The sequence below is a fragment of the Microtus ochrogaster genome, chromosome 6, assembly GCF_000317375.1.
Source record: "Microtus ochrogaster isolate Prairie Vole_2 chromosome 6, MicOch1.0, whole genome shotgun sequence".
NCBI lineage: Eukaryota > Metazoa > Chordata > Mammalia > Rodentia > Cricetidae > Microtus > Microtus ochrogaster.
In genome coordinates, this window is record NC_022013.1 from 30366839 (window position 1) to 30375341 (window position 8503).

The 8503-nt window shown below is 38.0% G+C and overlaps 1 pseudogene; it reads left to right on the forward strand.

Annotated features, from left to right (window-relative positions):
* Positions 1–4717: 4717 nt before the first annotated feature.
* LOC113456201 lies at positions 4718–5193 on the forward strand (annotated as a pseudogene).
* Positions 5194–8503: the final 3310 nt, after the last annotated feature.

Genomic DNA, 8503 nt, shown 5'->3' on the forward strand with positions numbered 1-8503 from the left:
GAGACATAGACCCACACTGGAGCACTGGACTGAGCTCTCAAGGTCCCAATGAGGAGCAGAAGGAGGGAGAACATAATAGTTGCTTTTTAAAAGTAGATTCAATAATCTACCTTTTTATCTTATCATATTTATACCCTCCCTTTTTCTTTTCAGAGTAGATTCATTAATCTACCCTTTTATCCTGTCATATATATAATATCCATAATCCATTAAATATCAAAAACCACTTCACTTCATGAGAATGTGAGCATTATATTCCTAGATTTACTTCCTGATGAATGGGTGTGATGGTATATTTAGGGAATTCTCAAAAAAATTTGGGTTAATTGTCAAGTCCTTGGAGAATATCTGAATCAATTTTTGTGCAGTCTATGTACAATGGGAAAGTACAGGGCTTGTCTCAAATCCTGGCTAGAGTAGTCTGTTTAACCCATATATGTTTCTTAGTTAACCATTAAAGTTGGGCCACTGGTATGTCTGAGAGTTTACCAGCTGTTCTTTTTGTACAGCCTGAATAGTCAGTGTCTATTTTTATAGTATCTTATGATATCCTTCCTAGTAACATGAATTGGTCTATGGTCTGTTTCTAAGACCGCAGGAATGTTTTTCTGGGTATTTCATTGTGGTAACAGATCACAGCCACATGGATTCATTGCTATATTAGCCATATATAACCTTAGCCTTCCTCTCTGTCCTTCTGGTTATATGCATTTAACTCATCTTGTACTTTGTTTTTACCTGAGATAGGCTTCCAATTCTTAAGAATTGAACACCTGCCTCCTGAGTGACCAATTCAGATGCGAAGATTCTGGGGTATTAATAGTCACATCTGCATCTATGGCTGATAAGCTTTATATTTATAATGTTATTTATCCATACTATCAGCTTTGGTGTTTTATCATTTATAGAAGTCTGCCAAATATACATTTTCTATTTTCTGTTTGAATTTTTGATTCATCCTCCATGGTTATTCTATCATTCAGAGCAGTAGGTTTTTTTATATTTATTTATTTATTAAATTATTATTCTGCCTTCTCCCTGCCACCGCCTCCCATTTCCCTCCTCCTCCCCCAATCAAGTCCCTCTCGCCCATCAGCTCTAAGAGCAATCAGGGTTCCCTGACCTGTGGGAAGTCTAAGGACCGCCCACCTCTATCCAGGTTTAGTAAGGTGAGCATCCAAACTGCCTAGGCTCCCCCAAAGCCAGTATGTGCAGTAGGATCAAAAACCCATTGCCATTGTTCTTTAGTTCTCAGTAGTCCTCATTGTTCGCTATATTCAGCAAGTCCGGTTTTATCCCATGCTTCTTCAGACCCAGTCCAGCTGGCCTTGGTGAATTCCCGATAGAACATCCCCATTGTCTCAGTGTGTGGGTGTACCCCTCGCGGTCCTGAGTTCTTTGCTCGTGCTCCCTCTCCTTCTGCTCCTGATTTGGACCTTGAGATTTCTGTCCAATGCTCCAATGTGGGTCTCTGTCTCTGTCTCCTTTCATCGCCTGATGAAGGTTAATATTCAGGAGGATGCCTATATGTTTGTCTTTGGGTTCTCCTTCTTATTTAGCTTCTCTAGGATCGCGAATTATAAGCTCAATGTCCTTTATTTATGGCTAGAAACCAAATATGGGTGAGTACATCCCATGTTCCTCTTTTTGGGTCTGGCTTACCTCACTCAGGATAGTGTTTTCTATTTCCATCCATTTGTACGCAAAATTCAAGAAGTCCTTGTTTTTTACTGCTCAGTAATACTCTAATATGTATATATTCCATACTTTCTTCATCCATTCTTCCATTGAAGGGCATCTAGGTTATTTCTAGGTTCTGGCTATTACAAACAATGCTGCTATGAACATAGTTGAGCATATACTTTTGTTGTATGATAGGGCCTCTCTTGGGTATATTCCCAAGAGTGGTATTGAGCAGTATGGTTTTTTATAACAGGCACTGGATTTTCTAATTTTCCTGAAGAGGTGTGTTCTCCACAGTGACTGGGAATGACTGGACCACTTTTGACTTGGAGGCCTGTGAGAGGACCCTCAAGGAGTTTCTCCATGATAACAGGTTGTCTTGTTTGTCTCCTTTTGCTCTACTCTCATTTGTTCAGTGTCAGCCTTTGCCACATCTTCTGCATAACACAAATGGTTAGGGCCTTCTATTTAGGTGATTCCCAGAAGAAATACTATTTCTTGGAATGCCCTGTCTGCAGGCCCTTCTCAGATGTCCTATTCTATCACAGTTAAAGCATTTGGTATTTTGATGTCTCTTCATACCTTTGGGAATCACTTCTCCTTCCCAAGCATCAGTGTTATAGTCAAAGGACTCAACATTGGCTGTACGTAGGATCCATTTGTCCATTGGTCCTGATCTGACCTTTAAGGGCACACGTGTCTTTTTGCATTCTAAATTAGCATTTTTAAAAGCCAGAGACTCAATGAATACTCATCTAGCTTATGAATCTGCTACCCCTATTTGTACAGCTTAAGTTAATCTTTGCAAAAAGTAATTAAAGAGTTCTCTTGGGTTTTATAAAACCTTAATATACAATTGATATCTTTTTCCTTTTTCTTCAATCTTTTCCCAAACATTCAAGGCTTCTGTAGGGACAATATATGTTCATGGTATGTAGCTTGAGTATTTGGATCAGGATAAGGGCCCTCACCAAGAGTGTTATCTTGAGAGGTCTCAAAACCTCTGACTCTACCATGATGTTCAAGGGCCTTAGCTTCCTCTCTCTAGTAACTCTTTCACTGAAGCTGTGGACTGTCATCTAATACAGCTGAAGCCAATCATGTGGGGTAACCTTATTTCTTGAAGCTCATGTCTTTACCAACTGCCTCATATATGGTGAAGACATGCCATAAGAAACTACTGCTTGCTTAATATCTTTTAGATCTTTCATTTGTATAGATTCCCAATTACACTATGTATATGTATGTATGTAAATACTATGTATTTGGGTATGTAATATTTGCTGGTTTTTTTCAGAAGTAGTAAGAGGATAAGAAGCTAAAACTCTTGGGAAGTCACCTCTGACTCTGAGAGGTTCTGATGATACTAAATCTTTACTATTGCCTTTTGCTTGTATCTCCTCGCATGCTTATCAGTTCTGACAAGTTCTTCAATTGATTCAAATCTTTTTGTCAAGTCTGAATCTCTTGACCTGTGAATATTTCTAATTAATTCATCAAATCAATACATTTCTGGTTCTCATCATGTACATATGATTCCAAGTTTTTAATTTTTCCATAATGATATCTTCTCATCTTTAGAGATTATTTGGGTGGTATGTAGATTGCTTTCCAGGAGTGGTGTTCTATCTGCTATCTGTTAGTGAAAATTATGAAAATATTGGTGACTATAATTAGTGAGGTCTAAGAAGGAGGATTTATGTTCCCTTCTGTTGCACAGATGGACAGCTAATGGGCTTTTAAAGAAAATAGGTAATTACTGGCACTGGGGTACTACAATCCAGCTAATCCTTTGACACAGCAAGTAAGTATAGAAATTTTTTTACAGAACTACTTCTTCACTTCTTATTTGTCTTACAATGGGATACTTCGAATATCTCCAGAAAAGGTAAGGAGTGGATGTTTCTACCATTGCACCTCCAATCCGGGAAAGAAAAGGCAAGATATCACCAGTGAGGTAGAGAATAAAGAGATTGATTGTTTGAGTTGCACTACTTCCCGCAAATTAAATATTTCTCACTCATGATGAAAAGAAAACGGCAACAAAATGCCCACTTCCGTGCAAACTGGGGAAAAGGTAGTGGAATCATAATAGGTAACCTGAACTCAACGTTTCATATACATTTTCTTCTAAATCCCCCACAAAACAGCAACATAAAGGGTGCACACAGTCACTAAAGTTACAAATTCTGACACAATTCGAACTCCTTTACTATCTGAAGTATAGAGAACTTGATAAGTCTACACTCAAAACCATCCTAATTCCTCATCACAGGTTTTCCTTATCTCCAGCATAATTCTGCAATTGCCTTTCGCAATCGCACTGTAGAGCCAGACAGGCGGCCCACTTAAAATCACCACAGCAGCTCCCAGCGTCACTTGGAGCCATACATAGGACTCACGCTCTGTACCAAAACTCGGCGTTGATGCTTTCTACTTATGCTTCTAAAAGACCAGGAGGGATGGGAGAGTGGAAATAAAGACTAAGTTCTGGCATCCAACCGGGCGCTGGGTGATGTCATCATCGGATCTGTGACCTCAGGCGGCAAGACCTAAATCCTTGTGAATCTGACTGCTGCTGCCCAGCAGGGGGCGGCAAGAGACCGTTATGAATGCTAGCATTTGCCTCTGGAGCTGGTTTTGGAAGCCAGGGCTGGCCAAGACTTTACCCTTGTTGGGTCCAGCATCCCCTCTGTACCAAGGAACAGGTTAGGTTTTTGATTGCACGTTTCCTCTTAGATTGTTTTATAGATTATTAATTTCATTAGCATTTTCCGTTTGGTTTAGTACTTGTAAGAATAATTGTTTCTCTTTGGGAACTTAAATTACCAATAATCGGTTTACCTGGTAAGCGAAACTACCTGAATGTTCTTTGCTCTACAGTTCTCACTCATTTTCTTCTTGCGAACGCCATAGCATGCTTAAGTACCTATGAAAGTGATGTTATTGAGAAAAAGCGGAGCGGAGATATTGGAGAGTTTGGGGAATAGGAAGACCAAAGGTAGAGAGTGAAAGGTGAAGAGCAAACAAGAAAATGATCAATAATGTCCCAATAGAAGGAGATACTAAAGTAAAGAATGAATTGGCAAATCGATGTCTTTATTTTGTGCTGAGGCCACCCCAACGAAGAAAATCATGGGTGATGTAACAACAAAACTTGTATCAGAGAATAAAAATTTATCAATAGAAAACACCACGGATTGTTTAAGCCCCATGTCAAGTATATGCAGAGTCATGCTGGAGACACCAGAATACAGAAACAGATTTACCGATGAAGCGACAGTATCATTCTGCTTGAGGGTAATGGTGGGTCTCATAGTACTTTATGACTACATCCATCCAGGGGGAGCATTTGCCAAAACTTCCAAAGTTGATATGAAAGGTTGTTTCAAAGTTCCTAAGGACCAATCTTCTAATCGTGTAGAAGATCTTCTCAGTGCTCCCAGGTACACAACAAAACATTTGAGTGACGAGACTCCCTCCATGGAAATTAGGTCCCTGCTGCAGTAAGAGCTGTGCAGTAAGTCCCTGCTGCAGATGGAGCAGGGCTCCTCTATTGTGAGCCTGCTGCTCACAAGCAGTTTCAATTTCTACCTCTATGTGCCCAAGGTTTAGCGTTAGCAGTATACGTTCTACTAGATGGTGTGTTTTTTCTCATGGGCTAAATGTTCTTTCCCATGGGCATAGCCCTCAAAGATACTAGAGCAGGCAGAGCAGGCAAGCTTAAACTCAAATGACTTATGAGTCAAAACTGACTCCAGATGAAAACTGAGTGACAAAGTGGGCTCCCACAACTAGTTAGTCATTGATGCCAGGTGTAGCACACGCACACATCTGTAATCCCAGCCCTCGGGAGTCACATGCCTTTAATCTCAGCAATCAGGAGCTGGAGAAAGTCAAGATTGTGGCTTGGCGGAGAGCGTAATATAAGGTGGGATGAGACATCAGCTCAGGACAATGTAAGGATTCGTAAAGACATATGCAGTCTGAGGATTCAGTTTGAGATGCAGTCTGAGGATTCGTACAGACAAGATCACCCATTTGACTTGAACATTGACAGAGGTAAGAACTTGCGTGGCTGCCGCTCTGCTTCTCTGACCCTTCAGTTCTCACCCACCAATATCTGACTCTGGGGTTTTATTACTAAGAACAATTAGAATTTGTGCTAAAATGAATCATTAATTTTATCTTCTTCTTGTGTTTGATGATCATTTATCCCTTCATTTACCTAAATGGATAAAGTTTAAGTGTCCTCTGGTGTATCACTTAATTGGCAAATAAGAGACTTTTAAACATCTTATGAATAAATATGAAAATGTCACAAGGAAATCCACTATTGTACATAGTTAACATACACTCATCAAGTATGTGAATATCTCAGAATGCTATTAATAAATATGAAGCTTATATTTTGGATTTGTGTGATTTCTAATGTTTTTGGTAACATTTAAAAGATGACAAAGAGGACCTTTTAAAAACTGACATACGGTGTTACCACAGCAACTTGAGTTAAGAGTAAGCAGTTACTGAATGAGAGGGCAGTACTTAACCATCAATTCCCTTCCTCTCCTGTTTTTCTCACTGATGCCACTGATACATCTACCAGATTCTCTCTGGTGTGTGTGTAACTAAATAGTTAGCATATTTACTAGTACTAGTTTGTGTATCTACTTGTACTAGTAGTAGTGTGGCATATAGTAACATAATTTTTATTTTGTCAGGTAGTTCAATAAATGTAGTTTCACTAAACATAACAGGGTACAAAGAATCAGAAAGACCAGTAGAATGAATATAAAGCTGTAGCTTAATGCTAATAACATTAGGTTTATAAATACAATGCCCTAGAATAATGTGGATAATTGTATGTATGATCTATCGGATAAATATATACACACATTAAAACAATGGACTGTAAATTTTTATATGTTTTATTGAATTATAAAAGTTTTTACATGTATTACTAGACTTATGATATGGAAACTTGTACCATATGAAATATTAATAGAACCTATACATTATATACTGCTCTTACATGCACACTACACAGCTTCCCTCACTATCAATTTACTATTTTCCCTAACTACATAGTGTATATGGGTATTTTCACGATGTTTTGTAATAATATCCTTACATACAGTGAAACCTTTCCTTTTTATTTATTTTTAACTAATCCCCATTGTTGCATGATATTTAAAATTATGGATTCCTGTGTTATTTTGTGATATCTGAAGTTGCTAACTCTTTTATATTTGATGTTAGTTCATTTTGACACTATTGGGGGTAGAAGCTCCATATATCTTGCTAATATTGTGTTTCAAATATCCTTGGTTGTCCCACTTTTCAGGACTTTATTTGCATAAGTTCCTTTCATTTTTGAATGGCATTGCTCCTATCATCCAATTATATTTCAGTCTCCTCCAAAATCCTTTCTACATCATCCCCTTAATACTGAGTACGTACATCAGCGATGATGCTGGCTATGAACAATTACCTCCTTTATAAGTCTTTCATTAATCAGTTACTCTTTACAAAAATGTGAAATGATTATTATCATCTATAGGTCCTGGTAGAAACTTACAAATATATTTAACAAAAATATATACAAACACGTGCGTGCACACACAAACATCCCCCCATACACACATATTCATAAATATACTCTGCTTGCAAACTATTTACCTGTTTGTTTTTAAAACTATCTTACCCTGTCTTGGCAAGATTTGACAGTCCTGTGTATCCATTTCCAGACACTATGTATCTTGTCAGTGGTTGAGGCATGGGCATTTCTTTTCCCAAAAGGCAAGTTTTTGCCAAGAAGAAAATAAGCTCCAAGTGTAGTGTCTTCGGTACTCAACATTCTCTAGGCAATAGATTGGTGCTGCCAGGAGCAATCGTATCTCACTTCAACAGAACTCTAAAAATGCCATTTTCTACAGCTCTTTGAAGTGGTTGAAGATCATCTATCTATGCCGAATATAATCTCTATGTATCTAAAGGACCTGATTAGTCTAACTATAGTATGACAAACAGATGACTATTGTTCTTAACACCTATATAACTTAAAGAGTAAGACAATAAACAACTGTGCAATAAATGAGGACAATGACCTCCAAATTTAAACAATTTTATAAGTATCTAGATCAGAGTTAGAAATGTACATTGCAATATAATAAATTTTTATCAATATATAAGAATGTTTTAAGCAGACATAGAAGCATTCATGCATACAATAGTCAATATAATTTAACTTTGTATCAATAAACAAGAATCTATACCAATTTAATTGCCTATAAATAATTCACAAGTATCCACTCTATTATCCACTATTATAATTAGTGTGAGTAAGCTCATACCAATCTATTATCCCATCCAATTTCATCCCCCCTTTTTTTCAAAGAGATCCTGAGCCTATAAAATTTTTCCCCCAACCCCTTATACCAATTACAGTCAACTCCTAAATGATGTCCCTAGCCCTGAGGACAAACTCTTTTGGGAGAGGGGATGTTGTCTTCTAGAATTACTTCCAGCTGTCATGGGGCGACATTCTTTCTATGGGATCCTGTGAAAGTAAAATGATGAGTAAGTTCCAAAATCAATGTCTGACAGGATTTCAAATAGTTTCTGGGTATTTGGTGGAGGTCTGGCCAGAATGTTGTAAAAATGTGCATCATTCAGCTAACCAAGTGCAGCTGGTACCCAAAACAGGTCTTTTTTTTTTTTTTACTTTTTTTATTTTATTGAGAAAAGGAAAAAAACAAGTTTCCACCTCCTCCCAGCCTCCCATTTCCCTCCCCCTCCTCCCACCCTTCCCCCCCTCCTC